Below are 24,224 nucleotides of genomic sequence, written 5' to 3'. Positions count from 1 at the left end.
CAGCTCAATATCCAGCAGAATTTGCCAGCCCTAGGTTCACCTAAAGCACCTTCTTAGAGAGGGACCAGATCAGGGTTTAGAAATGCGAAGAGATGAGGGCAATTTCCCCACAGATAAAACACTGAAGGCAATCCCTTTTGCCAGTTTCAAATCCTTTTCTTAAAAATCCATTTAGTTTAGAAAGTGCAAATCCCCAGATCGAACCCTACTGCAGTGCCCAGACAGTTCTCAGAATACCATTTCGATGGAGCCGAGATTTTTCCAAAACTGAAATGCTGGCCAGGAAAGCATCAGCGGCTGCAGGTACACACAGCCTAGCCTGCTGGGCAAGTGACCACTCCTCTGGTCCCCAATAGGCCCACCCACAAATAGGAAGTTGGATTAAATAGTCTAAATGTGGGAACAAAAGTAATAGAAACAGGAAAAGAACAATTTGGCTTTGTTTCCTTTTGTGAATTGAATTTTAAATTAGTCAGGCCAGTGTATCTATTTATTTTAGAGGCAGTTCAACCAAGAACTGCCACTTTCATGGCTGGAGCTTTTGATTTCTGGTGCTAAACAACAAAACCACTGCCCACGCGTCCTCCAGGACTGGTGGCAGCGATGGGGAATCCTTCCCCGAGGTGCAGCACATCATTCTGAGACCAACGCCAAAGTCCACCGTTGCCTCCTCCATTCTGAAAGCAAAGGAGAGTGGAGATGAGCGAACAGGGCAGTGAGAGGCCTCACCGTCTGACTCTTAGTTTCCCTGTCTGTAAAATGGGGAGGGGGTGGAGGCAGGAAACACCTCAACGTTGTCTTCTGGCTCTGAAGCTAAGTCCTGAGCCCTGATTCTGAGCAAGGGCATTGGGGACATCACGCTCTCACATCCAAAGCCCCTTAGGGCCACCCTGCTGATTCTGGTGAAGGGAGGGGTGGGGCCAGGGAAACAGAGAGCCTTTACAAAGGGGACAATGACAAATCCCCCATTTGTGGACAAGTCCCTTTCACTGTGATTCTGAAAGGCCACTCAGGGGGTGAGCAGGGTGAGTAGGGGGGGGAGTGAGGGCCCTCTTGTCACAACCCCATTGAAAGTGGGTGGACCTGTCAGCAATGACAGAGAGTGAGTGAGAAGCCAATGAAGGGCTGAGCTGGTGGCTGGGGGAAGAGGGCAGGACCCAGAGGGCTCAGCCCAGCCAACGTGGACATCCAGGCAGGCAGTTCTGCCGCAAGGATGGGGCGACAGGTGCCAGGTGGTTGGCCAGGTCCTCAATCTGGAACCTCATTTTAAAATGATGACAATAGTGTAGATTGTTTCATGATGGATCAGGATGGAATTTATACCCCAAACCACTGGGGACTGGATCTTTCTGGAAACATCAGGGTTGAATGGGAGCTGGGGCATGGAGCTGGTGTGACGACAGACCAGTCCATTCAGACAAAACATCCTGTCAGGACCCCTGCAGGACAACCTCCCGGGTCCCACAGCTGATCACTGCAGACAAACAACCCACCGGGTCAGCCCAACAAGGGGTCAGTTTAGACACACAGCACATCTGTCCAACCACAACAGTCTGTTCAGTTATAAAAATGACGGGGGTGGGTGGTGGGTGGGAAGGACAACAGAAAAACAGCAATAACATCAGTTCAATTTTTAAAAAATAACCATGCAACTTCCTGGATTATTATATAAGGAAACAACCAATCAGTTCAAGGACACAATTACCCAGTAATCAACCACATGACAGACTCGGGGGTGAAAGCATTTAGAAACCGTCCTTTTGGTCCAGCCTGACTCTCTGTCTCCTGCTGTGGAATGGTGTGGAATTCCAATCCTGTTAGAACTGGTGGAAAGCAGGGCTTGGGAATCACACACCCAAGCTTCACCCTTCCTCATTGCAGGGGTGTGGAAGGAAGTTCAGATGGAGGAGCCCAGGGTCCTCACCAAGATGCCACAGGATTTCCAGCAGTTTTTCTTCTCTCTGTGTGTTGAACATCCCTCAGTGTCAGAGAGTTCTTCCTTGTGTCTTACCAGACTCTCTCTTGCTGCCGGACCAGCCCAGATGCTCCTCCTAGTGGCCAATCTCCAGAGGTGAGTGTCCAGGTATGTGGAGCCTGGGAGTAGGCCAGTGACCCCTCCTCCCCTGACGTTCAGAGGGTCCGGATGGCAAAGGAGAACCTGGAGGGCCCTCTCTGTGTTTGGTGAATAAACACAAGAGTCAAGTTTCTGGCCTGTCACTCTCCAGCCTTTCATGGCAGGAGAGACCAGGTAGGCCGGAGGGAGTTCCCACTGGCTGTGCATGAGAAGAGGCCGGAGCCTCAGGGGCTGAGGCCCAGCCAGGCAGGGCGCAATCTGGATGTCCAGTCACATCAGCATTTGCAGCATGGGACTTCACACCTTTGAAAGGCTCTGGAGTGGCCCGCAGGAAAATAAACGGTCCTTCCAACCACAGCGAATGGACCATCCTCAGGGGCTACTCGTCATGCCATGAAACCCTGTAAAAGGACCCAGTGTTTCCTTTTCCACTCCCTGAAAGGAGCCTCGAAGGACTGCCAGGATTGGACAAGAGGGCTGGGGTCCCGCCTGCTCCCGGGGACAGCCACCAGCTCTGAGCCCTGGTTTACACATCTGGTGACAGGAAGAAAAGGACCTGCGTGGGGGGCAAGTTGTGTGTCTGACGTGGAATGAGCCGTGTGCCTGTAGAAGGCAGTGTGTGGGAGGGACGGTCACTGTCCTCCTCCTTTTCTGTCACCTAGAACAAGTTGAGTGCCTTCAGGAGCCATGGTGCTCTCTGTCAAGAGGGGTGAGCGCCCACATGTGTGAGGATGAAGGGAGACAAAGGGCCTGGCCTGGGGTCTGGTGCTCAAAAGGTTCTCCTGCAGAAATTTTTTCCTTTGGTCACCCTCTTGGTTCTTCCTCACGGGGCCCAGGCACTTGGTCTTACAAATGCAAACAGTGGTGGGCTCTTGACCCACTGGGTTAAGAATGCTGTGAGGACCAACCCCTGCCAGCAGCACTCGATGACCTTGCTACACCACAGAATCACAGGAGAGGCTAGACTCCAGGTACTTGGGAAGCAAGTGGGAAGAATGCAGGGATTAGAGAGTCCTGGGATTATTATAAGTCTTGTCTCATTGAATGACAGTTCAAGCAGGAAAGTTGGGAGCCTTGAGGAGAAAGAGGCACTAGTGGTCCCTGTTGTCTGTGGGTTTCCGGAAGGAGCTGTCTGTCCAAAGCCAGGGAGCTCAGTTTCCGCCCAGGTCTAGTAAGCTGCAAATGCAACACACCCAGCCAGTGGAGAGATGGCCCCAGAGGGTCCATGTTCTCCTGCCTGGGCTTTTCAGAGCTGGGAAAGACAAGCCAAACTAGGATCATGGGGGCTGTGCATGGAAGAGCAGATCCTTTCCTGAACATGTGGCAGTGGCAACTGAGCTGTCTCCAGAGGCCATGATGTCCCTGTGACAGGAGGTATCCAGTAGAGGCTGAGGACCTGTGACAGATACTGATGAGGCAGGGCACTGGATGGGAAGGGAAATATCTGAGAGATAGACTTTGGAGTCAGGCACCCTGGGGGCTCCAGTGCTGGCTTTATAATCCACACTTGAGTGACCCTGGATTAGTCTCCTAACCTTTGTAAAGTCCCACTTTCCTCATGGATATAGTTGGTAATCTCCACTTCAAAGACTTGTTTTGGGGATTAAATGAAAGAATGCTTGTAAAGCATTTAGTTCAGGGTTAGAAAGTTGAAGGAAGATCCCCCGGTCATGGCTGAGGTTCTAAGATCTGGCAGGTTTCATTTTATAGGGGGTTAAGATCCATAACTTTGAGGATTCTGAAATTACAGAAGACAGACATTAATTTAATACTTATCCTATACAGGATACTTTCTAGGGGCTTGATAAAAGTTAACTCACTTAATCTTCACAACAACCCTGTGAGATAGCTTACTACTGTTACCCCCAATTTATAGATGAACAAACCGGGGCAGGAAGTTAAATAACTTGCCCATAGTCTCACAGCCAAGGAAACGGTAGAGCTGAGGCTAGACTCTGGTTCCAATGTCTTATGCACATAAGATTCTAAGACCCCAGATTTCAAAACCACTCCGTGTTCCTAACATTTCAGAGAGTTGGAGACTGAGGGGCTTTTATTTATTAATAACAAACATTCAGGATGAGATTGTTCTAGAACAGGGGTCAGCAAACTTTTTCTCTAAAGAGCCAGGTGGTAAATATTTCAGGCTTTATGGGCTGCAGGTCTCCCTTCATTGTTGGGGCTGATAACTAAACAAGTGAGCATGACTGCTTCCAATAAAACTTTATTTACAAAAGTGGGTGGCAGGTGCATTTGGCCCTTGAGCTGTAGTATGCTGCGCTCTATTCTCCAGGCTCCTCGGACATCTTCTACTCTGCTGAGCACCTCAGTGGGGGCTCCTTCAGGGTTGAGCCCCATGGGAGCTCAGATCGGCCTCCCCTTGTCCCCAGCTTCCATTTGGAGATGCAGAGAGGCCTGCTTTGGCCAGGGCGGCTCCTCGGGGTGTGGGGGCTTCTGAGTGTGGCTGTCCCTTTCTGTCCTAGAGAGGCTGTTGAAAAGGCTCCTCTCTCCAGCAGTGCGGCCTCATTACTCTGGGCTGGAAAACAATGTTAATTTTCCCCAAGCGGGAAGCAGCTGCACTTGTGAGCCAGGGCTCATTTTGCTGCATGAATATTTATGGCCTGTCCCCTAATTAAACCCAGGGAAAAAAGAAATCTATCCTGCTAACAGGGGCCACGGAAGACTGGGAGGCCATGTCAGGAACCAGCCTCTTGTGCCTGTGAAGTAGATTGTCAATGAAACATTTGTTTCCAGAGCCACTTGGTCAGGGCCAGTGTCCAGAGGAGTGGCAGGGTGGGCATTTCCCAACAGGTCAAGCACCCTTAGTGTGGTCACGTGCAGGTGCAAGGGGCTGCCTGGGCCACCTTGCCGAGCAGTGGCGGGTGGCTATTGTTCCAGAACTGCATGGGGTTACTCAGGGTAACTGCAGGCCATAGCCCTGGAAAGATTGTTTTTCTTTTAGTCAGGTGACTCAGGTATTTCCCGATTGTGCCTCAACGGTCACTCTAGTGGCAACAGCCCAGAGAGAGAGGGCCTCAGTGTGGAAACCAGGAGAGCTGGATTTGACACTGATTCTGTAGGACCTGGGCTCTCCCAGCCTCGGTCCCCAAACCCCCCTCCTCCTATGTCGTGAAACTGAGTTTGGAAATCTCAGGACCAACACCCTAGAGAAGTTGTTGCTGAGAATTATATGAAGATGATAGAAATACAGGTTTAGGGGAATGGACTCTGGGATTTCTTTACCTCCAGACCCTTCTCTTAAATCCCCAGAGCCAAGAAAAGTTGACTCTGCCCAGCCCAAGTAACCTTGAGGGTTTCCGGAAACCATAAATCTTGGCTTTTCTTTGAGGGGTCCTATCTTCAGAGAACAGCTTGGGCCCTCATATCCTCTTCCCTAGAGCCAATAAACCAAGCAAACACCATAAAGCTCCTCACCCGTCTGAGCTTTCCTGATGGTCAGAGTCAGCTGGGTCCAGATTCAAGGATATAAGAGCCTGACCATAAAGTTAAATATGGCTCCTCCCCTTTCCTTTCCAGAACAGAAAAAAGAATGGAACTTACTTTGATTTCTCTCTGTTGTGTGCTTTTTAATGATTTTCCTCTTTGGTTTCTTCACAGCACGTGGGAGACCCCAGCTTGTGTCCCCTGCCTTCTTCCGCCAGCTGCGATGACCTGGGTGAGGAGGATGCTTTCCCAAGGTGGGTCCGGGGGTGCAATCATTTCAGGGCCTTGGCAAACTGCACACCTTGTAAATTCAAAAGTCAACAAGATGTGGAAGTGGAGGGGACCCTCAGGCAGAAGGGGAGGAGGTGGGGACGTGAGAGTGGGCCTGGCCTGGGAAGTGGGTCAAGGGTGGCTTCGGAGCCCTTTGCCTCCCCTGACAGGGCCTGCCCCACCCCCCTGGAGCCCTGGGACTTCCTGTTCTCTCTTTACCTTCACATCCTGAGCTCAGATCTGATTCCAGCAACAGACTGGACTCCAGAAGGGACCTTAAAAGTCCTCTCTCTCACACTTTCACCACAGATGGGGAGGCTGCAAAAATGGGGAGAGCGGAAATAACACTGGGCTGCAGTCAGGAGACCTCAACCCTGGTTCTAGCCTTGGTTGGGTCCAGACCCTGGTCATACACAAAAGCCCTGAGCCTAGCTTCAGACTGTAGCCTTCATTACAGTAGCCTTTCTAATCCCAGGTCAGTGTCGAGGTAGCCATAATATCACAGCTTCCAATGGCCCATCTTACTACAAAACCACTCACTGCTGTTGGCATCCAGGACACCATTTTTACTGATAAAGGATGCTGTGCCCTTACCAGTTTGGAAGTTTGACATAATGGCCCATCAGAACACTTTAGCAAAGATGTGACTGTCAGAAAAATCACTTTACCTCTCTGGATTCAAGTTTTCTTATCTGCAAAGTGGGGGTTGTCATCCACCCTGCCCCCAGCCTAATCCCTTGGCTTCTTGAGGGCCAATTGAGATTATGAAGATGCTTTGCTAGCTAGATGTGCTTTAGTATAGATGAATGAGTGTTGAAGTTGTACCTATTGTTTATGTTGTTATTTGCTAACCAAATTTGCTTCTGGCTAACCAGAAAGATCTGGTGTCCTCTGGCAACTTAGGACCTTAGAGCAAATTTTATAGGTTAAAAATGGACAAGAGGAGGCCCAAGAGCTTGGCCAGGGTCCCCAGACCCCATAAGACTTGGGGAGCTGCTGGGTTAGATAACGGAGACCTCATTAGCCTTATATAGGTCTGAGTCTATTGGCCAGACTGTGGCGCTGGCAGTTAACCAGCTCCAGTGTGTCACAGGTGAGTCCAGGCAGACACTTGAGTGCCCAGGCTTGGGCTCTGATCATTGTGGTCCCACAGAAATTCTCAGACTCTGCTTGAGAGGAGCAAAGAGGCTCAGGTGGGTGCCTACATACCCAGGCCCCTACCTCTAAACTAGCTTCCTTTCAATTTCCACCAGCTCCTGCATTTTGGGGAGGAAAATTCAGTCCATATACTTTTGTTTTATTTGCATGAAAACTGTCACAAAACCTTGTCAGAGACATTTGTGTTGTAGAACCCTACAGGGTCTCTTTATCACTTTTTGAAGATCTTTTCCTTCTCCCAGGGTAAACAGGAATTCATACTGTGCCAGGTCTGCACCGCCAGCCTCCTGGCAATTGGAAATGAGAAGTCCCTCAGTCTCCCTTGGAGCAATGCTTGGCCATTGCTTCCCTTTTTGATTTGCCCCAAGCCCTCCCGGTAGCATCCCCCTGCCCAACCCCACTACTGGGCAGGGAATTAGTCTGTCCAGCTATGAAGTAATGTTTGTGGACACCTCTGTTTATGCCATTCTGCTACCTGACTGAATTTCTTCCTCACCATTCCTGAAATCTTCCTTGTTCTTTGAGGCCCAGTTGCAACTCAACACAACCTTCTCCTGATCATTCCAGGTGAAGTGATTGACAGCTCAGGATTCAGTACTGTGTGACATCAGTGAAGGTTTACTACAGAATGAATGAATGAATGGAGCTGGGCACAGTGGGGCACACCTGTAATCCCAACTACTCAGGAGGCTGAGGCAGGAAAGTTCGAGGCCAATCTGGGCAACTTAGTGAGACACTGCCTTGAAGTAAAAAAATAAAAAATAAAAAGAGCTGGGAATATAGGTCAGTGGTAGAGCACCCCTGGATTCTATTCCCCAGTAGTAGGGCGGGGGGAGATAAAAGGATGGGTAAAATATGATGGATGATAGGTTGGCACAAGTTACCCTACACATCCCTTTTTTCCTAAAATGTGTCAGGTGGGGTTTTGGCATATGCAGAAGTTTGATGAATGCCTGAAGAATGGCTGTAGGAATCCATTTATACAGCAGGGTCTATGGGGCAGGCACAGTGCAGAGGCTGACGTGGCAGCTGAGAATCACACTGTTTCCTGCCCTGCTGCCCTCACCGTTCAGCTGAGTAAGGTTTACACAGAGAGCCACATTACCCATTTGGTGACTTTTTGGGATAAATGTCACGGGGAGGGAATATGAATAAGTCAGTAAGTGAATGAGGAATTGCGAAGAAGGGGAATGAGCAAACAGAGTGAGGGAGAAAAGGCATATGTGAATAAGTGGATAGTGGGGAAGATAAAGGAGGGGATGGATGAGGGTCATTATGAAGGGAAAAAATCCATGCCACGGGATGTAGTGTTTGTGGACACGAGGACTAGAGGCCAACGTTGGCCGAAGTCAGCCCCTCTTGGGAGAGAGGTGGGCAGGCTGGGCAGGGGGAGGCTCCCAGGGCACATGCGGAGCTCTCTGCATCCTCAGGTAGGCACCTCTGCCACTGCCTTAGCATCTCTGGGCCAGAAAGAGTGCCCATTTGGAATGAAGAATTGAATGCACAGATTCCTGGGCCTCTGGGGGCTGAATTTTGCTCCTTGCAGGGGAGGAACTGCAAGGTTTCACCACCCTATCCAGCAGCAAGGGACCCTCTATATCAAGCCAGTAGTCTTGGGAAGGGGAAGTGCACCACCACCAGTGACCTGACCTCAAGGGGCGCTAAGAGGACTCTGCTGGAACTAACCACGCCCTTTGTGGACCAGCCCTCTGCCTCTGAGCTCCTTTTCTGATCGCCTCCCCTGCAGCTTCCTCCCTCCCCTGGCACATGCCAGGCCTGCTCCTGTCTTAGAGCCTTTGTGCCCCTGATTCTCATTCTGGGATCTCTCCCCAGACCCTGGGGCTTACCTCACTTCCTTCGGTTTTTTTCCCAAACGTTACCCTATGAATGCAGGGCCTTCTGGGGCCACTATACATTTATTTGGTCGTATATCCCTTCCTTATTTAAACCTTTCTTTGGCTTTGAATTGTTTACAGAGCATTTATCCTTATTTAAGGTACTGTGCAGTTTTCTTATTTGGTTTACTGTTTCTCCTATGAGGATGCCCACCCAGGAGGACCGGGATTTGTGCTGCTTTGTTCACTATTGTGTTCCAGCTGCCATACAGTAGGTGCCACTAAATATGTATTAAGTGAGCAAATGAAGCAAAGACTCCAACTCAGCCTCTCCTCCCCACACACAAGCTACCGTTACCATCTATTCTTGCCTGGATGCTGGAAAAGTCTTCCCCTAAACTCAGCTCCACCCTGACCCAGCCTCCTCCCAGACCCTAATTTATTCCCTTATTCTCAGCCTCCTATCTTAACCTCCAGCTTCCTCCCGGACCCTCAGCCTTCACCCTCACCTCTAGCTTCCTCCCAGGCCCTCAGCCTCCTCCCTGACCCAGGCAGTGAATGGGGCCTTCACATAGCCTTTTCTGGACTTGGGAGTCAAGAAGAGAAGTCATGGTACTTTGGAAAACACATGTTCTTTTAAGGAAGAATTTTTTGTTTTCATTTCAAACAGCCCTGGCTGGTGACGAGTGGTGAGGAGAGGTGCCCTGTTTTCCATCCTGACACCTATTTCCAGGTGGGGGCAGGGAGGCCTCCAAACCTGAAATGTTATTTCAAACCCTTTCCGGGCCTTGCGGCTCCATTTCCAGCCCACATGCCTCAAAGCAAAGCACCATTTCCCATTACGTCGTCGTGCTGCCCTTTCTGGTCTGAGCACCTTTCAAAGGGGGAAGACCTGGGCTGCTTCAACACTCCCTCCTGCCCCCGTAAATAAAGTCTCGGAGCTTAAATAAACAGCCTTGCTTCGGTACCGATGGTCACACTCCTGATAGGCCAGCTCGTCAAGGGCAGCAAACTCAGGCGGTTCCTCCCTGCCCTCCAGAGAGAGATGAAACTGGTGTTTGGCAAACACTCTGGGCCTGCTTTCTGCCATCTGAGGCACATTCCAAAAGGAGCAGGCCAGGCGAGGCCTTGTCATCTGCCAGGGTGCAGACGGAGATGGATGACGCCCTCCCTGCCAGAGAAGGCCACATTTGAGACACTCCCAGATAGCCAGCTGCCACTTTATTAACAGCAAAGATCCCCATCTGAATCAGGCTGGGAAAGAAAATATTTATCCTTGCTTGTCAGAGGACCTTCATTTTTCTTCAGAGGGAACCAGCTTTGGTGCAAGTCCAGGGCTCAGGGAGTGTGGCAAGTCTGTGGGGCCACTCCAGGCCTTGCAGCAGCCCCAGGGTTGATGCCCCTTGAATGTCCTCAGGGCAACTCTGGATGGGAACAGGGGTGGTGGCTTCAGGAGAGCTGTGCATGGGGAGTGCAGGGGAGTCAGGATACCAGAAACCAGAACATGCCCTGGCACCTATTAGACAGTAAATGACGGATCTACATGTAGGAGTGGGGCTGCCCTCAGAGTCAGGTGGACAGAAAGCGTGGGTTAGTTAGAGAAGCAACTTTGTGCTGAGTTAGAAGAAAATAACTTTGCACTGTCAGAAATGTCAACATTGGAGCTGAGTCTGTCATCTTAACTAGGCATATATTAAAAACAGTTTATATCATTACTTTTAGGGTGGTTATTATTTTGATCAAAACTCGAAAGTCAATTCTTTAGCAGTTTCAGGGGTGCCTGTGAATCTGCACCTTGAGAGACAGCTGTATCCAATGACACTGAGTTATAAGGTGTGAGGCTGAACAAGCCAAGTGAGCCCAGGGAAGGGAGGGTTTGTCCTCAGAGGGGCAGGATTGTTCTCCTTGGACCCCAGTAAGATTTCCACCCCCAACTCCAAATGAAGATTGCCTGTCATCCAGTGGTGGTGCACATCCGAGTCAGAAGGCCTGGGTTCAAATCTCGATTTAGCACAGTTGCTTAGCAGTGGTGGGACCTAGTCAAGTTTTAGTCTCTCCTACCTTGAGACGGAGCTGCTAAATGTCTCCCTCTTGGGGCTGCCTGGAGGAAAGTGAAGTAAGTATGTCAAACCTGCAGCTCAGTGAGAGCTGGGGAAGTGGCAATAAAGGAGGAGTCTCAGGCCTGGGGTTGCAGCCTCTCTCTAGGAGCGCCTTGGTCCTTTTTATTTATATGTAAATGAACAGGTACAAAGGCGCGTTAGTATGATTGCTAGTTCATATCTGATAGTGGACCCAGGCTGCTATAACAAAAATACTAAGGACACAGGTGGCTTGAATAAATAGCCATTTATTTCTTGCTGCTCTGGAGACTGGGATGTCCAAGGTTGGGTGCCTGGTGAGGGCCCTCCTCCTGGCTTTCTGGCTCTCTCTGCACATGGCGGAGGGCCTGAACTCTGGTCTCTTATATAAACTCCTCTTCTTATATGAACACTAATCCCATCATCAGGGACCCACCTTCAAGAATCTGTCTAAACCTAATCACTTTCCAAAGGCCTTCCCTACAAATAGCATCACCTTGGGCATGGGACTTCGACATAAATTTTAGGGGAACACATTTGGTCCCTGACAACATATGGGTGTGAGATCTGTATCGTTCATACCTGCAACTGCTTTTGAATCTGTGTGCTGAGTAGGCATTTATGTCTAGTTACATATTACAAGTTAAAAAATAAAGAACAATGAGGGCCTGGGGCTTATAGCCATGTGTGTAACCTATGTTCAGGCCGCTGCATCCATGAGAGTGTAGCAAAGGTTAAGTCACAGGCTCAGACTACAGGCGTGAGTCAGTGTGTCACTTGTGTACCTGTGTGTATTTATAAGCCCCATATGGCAAGTCTCCTGCTCCCACCAGTCTAGGGCAGTTACTGAGGGGACCCAGAAGAGGGACTCAGAGGGACTGGGGACCTGTTGAGTCTGAAATCTGGCTGCAGATGCCCAATGATTTGTTTTATGCTGTGTAAGAACCCTTGGCCCTGAGAGCACAGTTTTCCTGGAGGAAGGACATGGAGTCTGTCCTTGATGTTGTGGGGACTTTATTAGCTCATCTCCATCCAGCGTGGGACCCATTTTCATCTATCCAGATGGATCATTTGTCTCACAGATCGCCTTCAGAGCTCCAGCTCAAGTGACATTTGCTTAGCAATTGGCCTGTTTGAAAAGCTGATGTGCTAGAGCCCAGACATGCAAACGCCTCACCGTCCTTCTGAGCTGGGGTGCTGGGGGGGCCAGGCCCATGGGAGAAGGTCTGAGGGAGGGGGTGGGCATTTGGTTGGTCAAGGATCCCACAGAAACAGGCAAACACATTATCCACTCCAGCACCGGCAATTTTTCCCCCAGGGTAGCTAATTAGCAGGCAGCTGCCTGGGCTCTCTACTTGACTTGCAGAATTAGAATGCTCCGCACAGAGATCTGTGTTGATGCTCAAAATCCAGAGTCTTCTCCAGCAGGAGAGGAGCTCTGTGAGCTGAAGCTGACACTGTTAGATTGCCCTTCCAGGCCTGGACCAGCTCCTCTGCACAGAACCCCTTCCCTGTTGGAGGCTTTGGAAAGTGGGAAGTCGGTCAGTGCAGGCACAGATGTCACCTCACTTCCATAAACACGACAAAGGCACAGACACACAAATTCACCCAGGCTTAGGTTCAAATCTCGGTTTAGCACAGTTTAGCACCCACCCACAGAGCACACCGACTGCACACAAACATTCAGACATACCTGAGATCTGCACTGAGGTTCCCTGCTGGGTGTAGTGGCACATGCCTGTAATCCCAGCAACTTGGGAGGCTGAGACAGGAAGATCACAAACTCAAAGCCAGCCTCAGCAATTTAAGGAGGCCTAAGAAACTTAGTGAGGCCTTATCTCAAAATAGAAAATAAAAAGGGCTGGGAATGTGGCCCAGTGGTTAAGCACCCCTAGGTTCAATCCCTGGTACCAAAACAACAACAAAAAACACACCCACACACATGCATGTATACATATACTCCTATGTGTGTATGGCAGATGCACCCTTTCAGGTGCCTAGAAACACACATGTAATGCCACACAACTGGGGACAGAGAAGCTTCTTAAATGAATTTATAAAAACAAAAATTCTCAGAAACCTGCATTAGGATTCTCAATCAAATCTCATGTCAGCATCAGAGATGAGGTTATATAAGAATGACACATCAGATGAGCTACCAGATATCTGATGCCAGATTCAGAAATTATATGAGAATTAGAATTCTTGTAGCAGAATTAGTGGGGAGTTTTGTATAAAATCCTGTGACCCTCCAGAATCTGACAAGTCATTGAGTAAGATATAGAGAATTTTGAAAGGCTCCCCCATATAATGAACACAGAACATTTTTATCATTAGAAATAAAATTAAATAACCATCTCTGATTAAGAGGAAGAACATTTGAGTTGGTAAGTACTGTCAGGAATTTTAACTTAAGAGATGTTTAAAAATGATATTTTATTGTTTCAGGAACAGAATAACTTGGAACCAAAATTTTCCTGATTGATTTTTTTTTTTTTAAACAGATTGGAATGGTGACAATGGATACAACTTGCCCAGGAGATTTTGATGCAACTACATATGTTTCTAGTCCCTTATCTTCTTGCTATAGACCTGGAAACCAAGGTCCAAGTTGGGTAAGCTCCCGATTGAAGTCATATAACTATTTACCACTTCTGTGAGTTAATGTATGTAGAGCACACAGTAAGTGCTCAATAAGTGTTAGCAGCTATATAATTTCCATGGTCATTACAATCGAAAGTCATTATCATTAGTCAGGCAAGGCTAAGAATGCAGAAATCCTTCCTCCTCACCTGATGTGGGAACTTGGGCTTTCCCTCTCAGTTGAGAAAACACTCAGGGGTTAGTAAATGTCTGGGTCCGGCACCCAGTCCTCCTGTCTTCTCCTAAGATCTAACTGAAGAATGCCAATCTTCCCACTTTCAGGAAAAAGTCAAAGGAGTGTTATTGACAATGGTAAGGGTGGCAGCATGATGATCTTTATGGGAAAGTCCTCTCTGCTCAGAGGCTTCGAAGAACAGCAACCTCCTGCTGGTCTTATGGACACAACTTTCCCGTCTGCAGGGTCAGGTCGATCACAACAGCTGCAGGTAGTGGGGTAGTGGGGCTGCTGAGCTCTTTCTGCTGACTGCTCCCCGGAATCTCTTCAGGCCAAGCAAACTCTGATTCTAACCACTTCTCCCTAAGCCAGGGCTGCTGGGTGGTCTAGGGGCAGAAGGACAGAATGGGGGCGGGGCAGGGCAGGCCTCGGGTGGAGGAAGGATTGAGAGAGGGAGTGGGGCTGTGTGGGTGAGGGTGGGGAGGGCTGGCGCATGGTGTCAGTGTTTGGGGACTTTGGAAGACTGGGAAAGACTAGCTGATGTCAGAATTCCAGGAGGAATCCGGGAACCTGGTGGGGGTCCCCAATAGTGTGGTAGACATGGAACTCCCTTTTCCGAAACCCCGTGGTCCCAGGTGGTTAGCGGGTGGGGTCCACCGCCCGCCCCGATTCCCCTACACTTTGTGTCTGGGGCTCCAGAACATGTGGCCGACACCCCCGCCTCCAAGGTTGCCATTTGGAACGCATTTGCAGACACATGGATTGTTTTTAAGTTAATGCTTTTTAATTCACTCAGTTTCCAAGTTGTCGTTTTTTATTGAAAAGGCGGATTCTGCTGGTGTGTGTTCCTTTGCAGGGGCGGGGGCGGAGGTAGCTTCGCCGGCAGAGATCGGAGGAGAGACCAAGGAATGGCAGAGACAGAGACAAAGGCGCAGCGAGACAGGGGGAGACAGTGGGAAACGCGCAATCAGGGTCAGAGAGGAAGAAAGGAACAGACTGGGAGAGGGAGGTGCCGCGGCCGCGAGAGAGAGCCCGAGAAGCCCGGCCGGCGAAGGTCCCGGGGGCAGGGTCGGACGAGGCTGGGGACAGCGAAGTGCTGGGGAACCGCGGCCGACGCCCCCACCTCGACTAAGGTCCCTGGGATTGAGCTTGCTTTCCTCCGGCTCCCTGGTTCCTGTCGGCAGGCCGTGTAGACGACGCAGCTCTGTCCCAGGGAGAGGGCTGGAGGGATGCGGTGGGAACGGACTCAGTACGCAGGACCAGGGTCGGCGAGGCCTAGGGATCGAACCTGAGCGCGGGGAGAGAGGCCCTGGAGGCGGAGGCGCCCGCTTCCTCCCCGGCGGACCCTCTGTTTCCGAGCTGACTGTGGCCGCCAGGAGTGGAGCCCTGGGCCTGCTGCGCCGCCTGGGAAGAGTTCCCCAACCTCTCTGAGCCCGGGGCTNGCGCGGCGCGGCTCGGCAGCGGCGCGCGGGGAGCCCGGAGACCCCGAGCCGGGCGCCGCAGCCCCCCCAGTGCGGCCGGGGCGCACGCTCTGCTGCTTCCCAGGTGTCCCGGGACCGCAGTCCGCTGTGGGGCCCGAGGCTGGGGTCGGAACCCGGGACCGACACCGCTGGCCTTCGCACCGAGCGGGTCAGGACGGGTCGGCCCGGGCATTCGGGCCCTGCGGCTCTTCCGATTGCTTTGGCTTCCTGAGCATCCCGGACTCTGCAGAAGATCCGAGGTGGACTGTCCAGCACCCCGCGCTGCAGGCTGTGGCGGAGGCCGCGGAACCAGGAAGGGACGGACCTGGAGCAGCCCGGCTATGCTTGGACAGGCCCATTCGACCACCGAAAAAGCAACTTCTGCGAACCCTCTAATTGGAAGTATGCGAGGCCAAGCATGCCTCGTCTGAGGGGCCTCAGATGGAGCCCAGGGGCAAAGAAAAAGGGCTTTAGTCTAATTCAAGTATGAACAAGGCTTTCCAGTTTGCCCTTCGAGCCTGAATCAAAAAATCTCATTCTGTGGGTTTAGCAGTGGCGGCAGGGGAGGGAATTATAGTTCCATAATCACAGATAAAGCTCAGAGAGGTCAAACGTCTCCCTAGAGGTCACACAGCAAGGAGAGGCAAGTGGTTTTTCGGATTTTAAAATTTTAATCCAGACCCTGGACACCTTCTCCACCCCTCCCGAACGGCCCTGGACCCCGGGCACATCTTGGCGCTCCGCGAAGCCTGGAAACTGCCGGCGGGAGCAGAGCTCGGAGAGCGGTCTCGGTCGGGGGAAAGGGGCCGCCAGGGCTCGCTGCGGGCCCATGGCGCCCTCTTGCGCTCGCGACCGGAGGCGCGCCGGCTCTGGGGTTGGCTGGGCCTCCGCGGGTCTGCTAGACTTGGGACCAGGCATCTAACACCTCAGCCTCAGTTTGCTGTTGTGCAGGGGAGCTTGGTAGCTGCGCAGAGGGTGACAGGAAGATGGGTTTTGTGTACTAGAAAGCCCGGTGCGCACTCGGTCACAGCGTTTGGACACCACCGCAGTTTCCCCCAAGCTTCCTCCTCCGTCCTTGATTTTCCTGGAGTTCAGTGAGGCCGGCAGAGGGGGAGCTAGGATTCCCACCGTACGCTTGGGGCAAGCGAGGCAGCTCAAGGCCGCTCACTGCGAGTAGTGGAGCCAGCGCTCAGACGGGGTCTGCTGTCCCTCTCCATGTTGTACCTGGCCAGGTGCTGGGTTCTGGCTGCTGCCCAGGTTAAGGAAAAGGGCTCTGGCGTCAGACTGACTTGGAGTGGGGGAGGGGCTAAGGGGCCTGACAAACTGACGGTGAGATCTCAGGTGAACCGTGGGGAGATCTTTCTGGGCTTCAGTTCTGAATCTTCAAAACTGGGATGGTGGTGCTCCTCGGGATTGCTGTGGGTGGGTCTGTCCCAGTCAGAGGGCACCTGCACTGTGGATGCTTTATCAGGAAGGATGGCAGTTGCTGTGACTACCCAGGCTGGAGGGGGTGGGATGGAGGCTCACATCCCTGCCGGGGGCCACCCTAGACCCTGAACCTTGAGTAGCAGTGCTGGTTGCTGGCCTCTCAATCCAGCCACCTTCTGGAGGGTCTTGGGCAAGTTCTGGGAGGCCTCCCACTCTTTACTAGTGGGGATGCACAGGCCCTGAGACAGCGGCCACTTTCCTAAAGCCACACAAGGGAACTTGGAGGGCACCGGGAATGAGGGCCAGCAAAAGAGGTGGTGGCAGGTAGGGTTCTGTTCTTTGGAGAACTGATCCAAGAGGATTGTAATGCGAAGGGTCTCCAGGGCACCTTGAGGTGATACAATGGAGGGGCTAGGAGACACATTTGGGGGCCCAGTGAGAAGAACTGAGAGAAGTTTGGAATTATAACCCCTGTCCCTCTGCCAGCCTGGGAGTCTGGGACAGAGATTCTTCTTAGATGAGCCACCAGTGTGGGGAAGGAGAGGCTTTGGGGAAGACAGGTGCCCAACTGCAGGTGCAGGGAGGGGGTGCAATTTGAGCCCAGTGGCTCTCAAACTTCTGAGTCACCTGTTGGCTTGCTTAGCACTTGCTGAAGCCCTTGCCCTGATCCGATGAGTAGGTCTGGGTGGGTGGGCAGAGCTGGCATTTCTTACAAGTTCCCAGGTGATGATGATGCTCTGGGTCTGGGGATCCCACTTGGAGAATCACTGCTCTAACCCTTCAGAGAACTTCCCCCAAGGCTCCTCAGATTACCAGCTGCACATTCACCGTCCATCTTTCAGGGTGGCTCTCGTTCTGACCAGTTGCAAAGAGCAATTCCTAGCCTTGCCCACTGCATGGGCAGGTGCAGTGTGAATGGACCTCCAAGTCCCTCCCTCCTGTCCCCCTCCCTCCAAAGGCTCAGAGAAGACTGATTTTGCAGCCACTAGAGCAGAGGGGCAGGAGGGAGTTGGGGACAGCCCTGCTAGAGGCTGAACGGTGCAGACAGAGCCACTGTAAGATCCTCTAAGAGCTGCGTGTGTGCACTTCAACGACTGTGGGTCCTGCTCAACCCCTCCCGAGACACACATAGCCCAGGGCGGAGGACAGTGGGAAGGGAGACTGCAATACTCACTCAAAGGAATGAACTGGTGCCAGTCAGGAGAGGGCCTGGTGTGAGCAGGACAGGCCCCGTGGCTGCCCCATCAGAGAGTGGCTCACACTAGAGCAGGGTGGACTGGCCTCAGCAGCGGTCCTTCCCACCTTGACTTCTCCATCCAAGGAACTTGCTGAGTGTGTCTGGCAGTTCCCCTGACCTTCCCAGGCTGCCAGCAGGATAATATATGGAAATTGCTTTGACCTCCTGAGAAAAGAGGGTCTCCAGGAATAGAAAGTTCAGCCACTAATCCCGTCCCCCCAGACTTGCCACTAATTCCTGTTTCCGATGTCAGCCTGGCAGGTTGAGTTTAGCAAAAGAAAGAACAACTTAGAGGGATGATGGTTTTTCTAATGGCCCCTGGTTCTCCAAACACACCCACACACAATACACACGCACACACACAGCCTGGTCACAGACCCACCCTCACGCACAGCCTCCGGACCCTCCCTCCCACATGCCTCCCGCCGAGCACTCATAATTGCAGGGAATAATTAGAACTAATATTTGCACAGTGCCCTGCCGCTAACTGTGGGCTTCCACCCGGCACTTTTCGCTTAATCCTCACAATGACCCGAGAGGCAGGGATTATTGCTATTATTAACTGAGGCTCAGCAAGGTTAAGTGACTTGCCTAAGGTCACTCAGCTAGTAGGTGACAGAAATAGCTCCAATTTGGGTCTCTTGACTCAAAGGCTATATCCCTTTTGCTTCTGGAACATGCTACTTGGATCATCTGCTCATTCGTCCCTTCACTTAACAAATATTTCCTATGCCGCGGTGAAGGCCAGACCTTGTGCCAAGTGCCAGCTGCCTGACTGAAACCTTGTACCCACCCTCATCATGAGCTGGGTGCTTTCTCCCTGCTCCCCCCACCCACACTTTATAGAAAAAGAAATTCCAGAGAGAGAGAGACAGAGAGAGACAGAGAGAGGGAGGGAGGGAGAGGGAGAGAGAGAGAGGTATGTGGGAGGGGAGGGAGAGAGATGAGATGGAGCCCATAGTGGGAGTCCAGAGCCCCCTACAATGGTCACCTGTTCCCGGGTGTGCCCACACCCAGAAATGCCCCTGCCCCAATACCCCTCTGCTTTTCCAATCCCTCCTTTCCTAGGCAGGGGTTGGAGCAGCAAGTGGCCTGCCCAGGCTGTGTATCTAGGGCCCCAGCCTGTCCCTGTCACCTAGACATTTCAACTGAACAGGCCTAGAATCAAGGATAGGATTTTCTCCAAAATGCCATTGGCATCTCTGGGGACAGAGTCACATTTTCCTACTGATTACACAACACGATAGCATTTACAATAGTCACTCCATCCGTCAATATCAGTCGGAGGCAGCGAGAAATGTCCCCCTCACCCCACCTGTGCCGACCGACTGCGGCTGAGAGAGAGGCTGGATGGAAGGAAGAGAGGACAGGGTCCACCCCTCACAGCCCAAGGGCGAAAGGGAGATGTGCTCCCTCGGGGGCCCTGGGGGCTGTCGGCCATGACGCCCTCGGATCTCAGAGTTCCACAGTCGAGGATTCTGATCTGGGCTTTGTACTTTCTGAGTACGTAACTAAGGGCAGCTCAGCTCTTTGGGAATCTCAGTTTCTTTATGTGCAAAAGGGGTACATGACCTTTCTCTTCCAGGTTGTCTGTGAAGACTTACCGAGATCACATTCTGAGAACTGGGGGCTTGCAGCGCGGAGGACCTGGGCACAGGCACACCACTTGACCCCAGCCTGCAGTGGCTTCCTCCTCTCTTGGAAGGGCAGCCTCGATTTCCAAATGGAATGGCCTAGAATGTCCTCTGCTCCACGCCCCCAAAGAAGGTCTCCATGGGGGTGATGGTGAAGGGGGGTGGGCAATTCATTGTGCACCTACCGCACCAGGACTGTCCAGCCATGCTCAGAGGTCTGGATCCAGAGGTCTCTTCCCTTGACTGTGAGCTGGTGGGCGGGAAGAACCTGGGTGACCTGGTTCAGGCAACCCCAGAGGGAGAATGGCTGGTGTGTGTGCGTGTGTGTGTGTGTGTGTGTGAGAGAGAGAGAGAGAGAGAATGAACATGGATTTCTGAGCCTGGATTTATTTTCTTATTTATTTAGTAAATGTATATTGAGTCAATATATTTATTTAAGCGCTTACTGTGTGCCAGGACTGTTCTAGATGCTTGAGCTAACACCATGAACAAGTGAGCAAAACTGATTACCTCATGGAGACTGGATTTTAGTCAAGGAGACAAGACTATTTGTGTAAGTAACAACAGCAACAAATGGTTTGTAGCTCTGCTGTGTGTCTTCAGGCAAGCCACTTGGCCTCTCTGACCATGAATGGCTCTTTGGGATGTTATAGAATGGCTCCTGCCTATGGTGCTCTTCTGAGAGAATGGAGGTGAACTGAAGATGTCTTGCCAACTGGAAGGCCCTGTGCTCGTGCACTTTCCTTTGGGAGTGTATAAACACGTGTGCTTGCCAGCACCCGTTTTCCTTGGCTCTAGGAGCCCAGCACCTGTGGGACTCCGGAACTGGTCCCAAATTCCATCAAATCCACAACTCCTCCCACCAGAAATGTGGGGAGGAAACCATATGGCTCTTATATCCTGACTGGGTTTGGTTTTGCCCCGAGACAATACATCCTGCAAGTTTCTCTGCTTGGAACTTATTTTCCAAGCCTCAGGCTGGAACAGATTTCATCTCAAGGAGGGCAGAGGAGGCTGGGAATGTCTTCAGCCTGGGCACAGGTCTGGCTTGAGTGAAGAGCACCTGGGCCTGGCCCACATCGGGGAGAGAGAGCCCGATGATGGAGGACTGACAGGCCACTGCTGTCATCAGTGATGTCATCCTCCTAGGCCTGCCCTCCTAGTGCCACCCAGGGAAACACCCCCCTGGACTCAAAGTGATGGAGTTCAAGCACTGGCCTCACAGTGGCCCCCAGTGCAAAGCACCCTCCAAATCCAACCCCTGCCAATGCTGCCCAGCCCCACTCCACCAGTCAGCTCAACCACCCGGGTCTCAGACTCTCCAATGTCACCTGGTGCAACCAATCTCAGCACCCCTGAGCACAGCCAGTCCCACCCAGGCCAGCCTCACCCTCCCGACCCATCCCTCCCTTTCTGCTTGGCTTGTGGGGACAGATGTTGTAGATTTGGGCCTCTTCTCTTCCCTCTTTCTAGAGTGTCTTTGTGTCTCACTAAAAAGCCAGACTGGCCTATCAAGAGAGCTAGGGATCTGATGTGGATTCCGCCAAGTGCTGTCTATTCATGCAGAAGTAAACCAAGTGTGTGTGTGTGTGTGTGGGGGGGGGGCAGGGTGTGCAGAGAGGGGGGGAAGGAGGTATCCATTTAAAACAGTATTTATAGAAACAAATATACCTCTATGTCCCCCCAACCCTGCTTCCCAGTTATGACCATTTCCCCAATTTTGTACGATCTATCCAAAGAATTTCCTCACCACATGTTTTTGGCTGGAGACGAAACCTGTCAGTGCCTCCACACCGAGGTGTGCGTTCAGCTGGTGTGGACATGCGATGAGCCTGGCTCTGGAGCCAGAAGCTGGAGCGGCGGCTTCCTGATTTGGCAGATGGCTTCCTGATGGTTTGCAAAAGAAGAGGCCGCCTTGGTGGTCCAGTTCTGCAGTCAGCTTTGGGAGCTGGTCCTGAAGATGCAGCCTAGAATCTGTTTCTTCAGCTTTCCAAATATTTCTGTAAGTCATTCAATACCATTTGTGTTTAAATTATCCAGAAAAAATTCTGTCTCTGCAGTTAGAAGCTAAGGAAGCCCCAACCTACGCTGTCCTTCACTCGGTTTAACCCTGCTTCAAACTGGTCCAACTTCAACCCTTCATTCCAACCTCCAGGCCTGTGGAATCCAAGTCAAGGTTCAAGTCTAGCTCAACAAACCAGCCCCAACCAACCCAGCCCTGACTCACCCCCTTCCAGCCAGCCCATCTGAACTCAATCAACTCATCCCAAACCAGCCCATACCAACTCTTAACCTAAAAAAAAAAAACAAACACATTTTATTTCCAACCCCATCTATATGATCCCCTCCAACTCAACCTACCCAATGAATCTCAACCCAACTCATTCCATGTAGCACAGCCCAAGCAACTTCATAGATACCAGATCTCTTTTGGAAGCCACTGCACAGAGCAATGAGAACTTGAACTTCTCTACAGAGGTAAGGCTGCAATCTCTGCTTAGCGTCTCTTCCTTTCCTTTCTGTTTCCTTTTTCCCATTTCTTTCCACACCATAGACCCTGCCTCCTTGCTTATGAACTTTCCTTTTGGCTACCCAGTGTCCCTACAATGATTTCTGATTTCAAGACACCCAGGGACATGCTCCACACTGTCCCAGCTCTGCCTGCCTAGAGACTACCCCCGGACCTCTGCTCTACACAGCCTATTCATTAGCAGGTGGGATTTCTCTAATCAGAATCTAAAGATGTTCTGCCCTGACCTCTGGAACTCCTGAAGATACTGAGACATGGCTCCTGTGATTGTGTTATATGGTACACTTCACTGTAAGTCAGGGATATTATCCGGGATTATCTGGGTGGTCCCAGAGTAATCACACCAGCCCTTAAAATGCAGCAAGCTTTCTCCAGCTGCCAGCAGAGCAGAAAGTCAGAGACACACAGAGGGAAACTTAGAGGTACTTGAAATGTGACAATGACTTGCCACACGGTTGCTGGCTTTGAAAATGGAGGCAACATGTGAGAAGGCATGTGTGTGGCCCCGAGAAACCGTCAGTCAGCAAGAATCAGGGAATGCAGATCTACAGCTGCAAGGAGCTGGATTTTGCCCACCCTCTCTACGAGATTGGAAGTGCCTTCTTCCCAGCACCGCCCCAGAAGACTCCAGCCAGCACCTTGACTGGGTCTGTAAGACCCTGAGCAGAGGACTCGGATAGCCCATCTGGATTTCTGGGCTACAGAACTGTGAGATAATAAATGAATGTTTCTATAAACTGCTGACTTCATGGTGATTTGTTAAGTAGCAATAAAACAAAAATGCCTCATCTGTGTCCACTCTCTCAGAATTAACTCAATTTCCCCCCAATCAACCTGAAGGATTAATTATTATAGAATGGGGCAAGGTCAGTATTGGGCAGATACACCTGGGTTCTATCCTGGCTCAGTCACCTACTATCCAGGTGACTTCAGTCAAGTTAAATAATCTTTCTAAGCAGAGCTTTTTTTTTTTTTCATCAGTAAAATATAAAGATAATAAGTTTCCTGTTCCATTTGCTTAGAAGATTAACTGTAGCACACATTGGGTGCCTGACCACAGTAAGGACTTACATGGTATTTTATTTGTTTGCTATCATAATTAAATAATAACAAGTAACCAGTTCAAAGATACTACAGAAAGTGGTACTATGTATTTCACTACCACTATTCACAGCAGGACAACTTTTATTAATATGTATATTTTAGTGGACACATAGCTGTACATATTTATGGGGTACAGCATGGCATTTCAATATGTCTGTAATATGCAATGATCAGGTCAGGGTCATTTGCATATCTAATACCTCAGATATTTCTTTGTGTTAGGAACATTCAACTTCCTCTCTACTAGCTGTTTTGAAATATTCAATTGACGGTGGTCCACCACAATTATCCTGCCAAGCTGTAGAACATTATCCATGTACCCCAGCACCCACTAACCATCCTGCCTCCATGCCCCACCCCGCACCCCTTCCCAGACTCTGGTAGCCAGGATGATTCTTACTCTCTAACTGTTGGGTGTTTCTAGTAGCACACCCCCGACTTAATGCAGAGGATGAGCTCCTGAAGGCACTGAGGGCACTCTGCTGAGGAGGGTGCTCTTCAGATCCCCCAGCCAGGCACCCCTTACCTGCCTGGGTGAGGTCTTGGATCCGTCAACTGGAAACCTTAGGAGCCCAGGCTGCAGGAGGAAGGAACTGAGCAGTGAAAATGGCCCGAGGCTAAAGAGATAAATCAGTGCGGCACCTGGAGATGAGCCCACCTGGTCTGTGGTCCGGACCACAGGAACTGCGGAGCCCAGCCCTGGCTTCTTCCCTCTGGGACCTGTGTGGGTGACAGGGCAGCTTGCTCATTAGCAAGCTGCTTGTCAGGAATCAGCCGGTTCCCTTCTTCTCCCAGCACCTCTATACTTGGTGCAGAGAATGAACAGTTTTTGCTCCAGAGAATGCCAAGCCCTGGGTGCTGGCACAGGACTGATCGCAGCCCGTGGAGGGGAAACAGGCCCTGCTCAGACTCCGGGGGCTGTCGGGGCTCAGCATTTTGTCTACCCTTTCTTCCTGGACACATGGCCTCAGCCCCACACCCAGCCGTCCCCTGGGGCTTTTGGGTTTGGTGGTATCCTGTACAGATCTCCAGGTTCCTGGGAAGGCTGGGTTCTCCACAGCGGTGTGCTGAAGCTCTTTGGGAAGGATTTCTGTCCAATTTCACTATTTGGCAACCTCACTTTGGTAGCTTGAAATCTGTCATGGTGACAGGAT

The 24,224-nt window shown here is 51.2% G+C and overlaps 2 long non-coding RNA genes across 2 annotated transcripts; both read left to right on the top strand.

Moving 5' to 3' along the window:
* The first annotated feature begins 1,934 nt into the window (after positions 1–1,934).
* LOC125620396 lies at positions 1,935–13,510 on the top strand. Its single transcript, XR_007352029.1, has 3 exons — positions 1,935–2,071; positions 5,693–5,772; positions 13,364–13,510. It is a non-coding gene; the product is annotated as an uncharacterized LOC125620396 (long non-coding RNA).
* A 1,669-nt stretch (positions 13,511–15,179) lies between these two features.
* LOC125620397 lies at positions 15,180–22,674 on the top strand. The gene is made up of 3 exons (XR_007352030.1): positions 15,180–19,569; positions 19,893–19,989; positions 21,176–22,674. It is a non-coding gene; the product is annotated as an uncharacterized LOC125620397 (long non-coding RNA).
* Positions 22,675–24,224: the final 1,550 nt, after the last annotated feature.

This window comes from Marmota marmota, unplaced genomic scaffold (genome assembly GCF_001458135.2).
Source record: "Marmota marmota marmota unplaced genomic scaffold, marMar, whole genome shotgun sequence".
In the NCBI taxonomy this organism is placed as follows: domain Eukaryota; kingdom Metazoa; phylum Chordata; class Mammalia; order Rodentia; family Sciuridae; genus Marmota; species Marmota marmota.
This window is presented reverse-complemented; position numbering and strand designations above follow the sequence as displayed.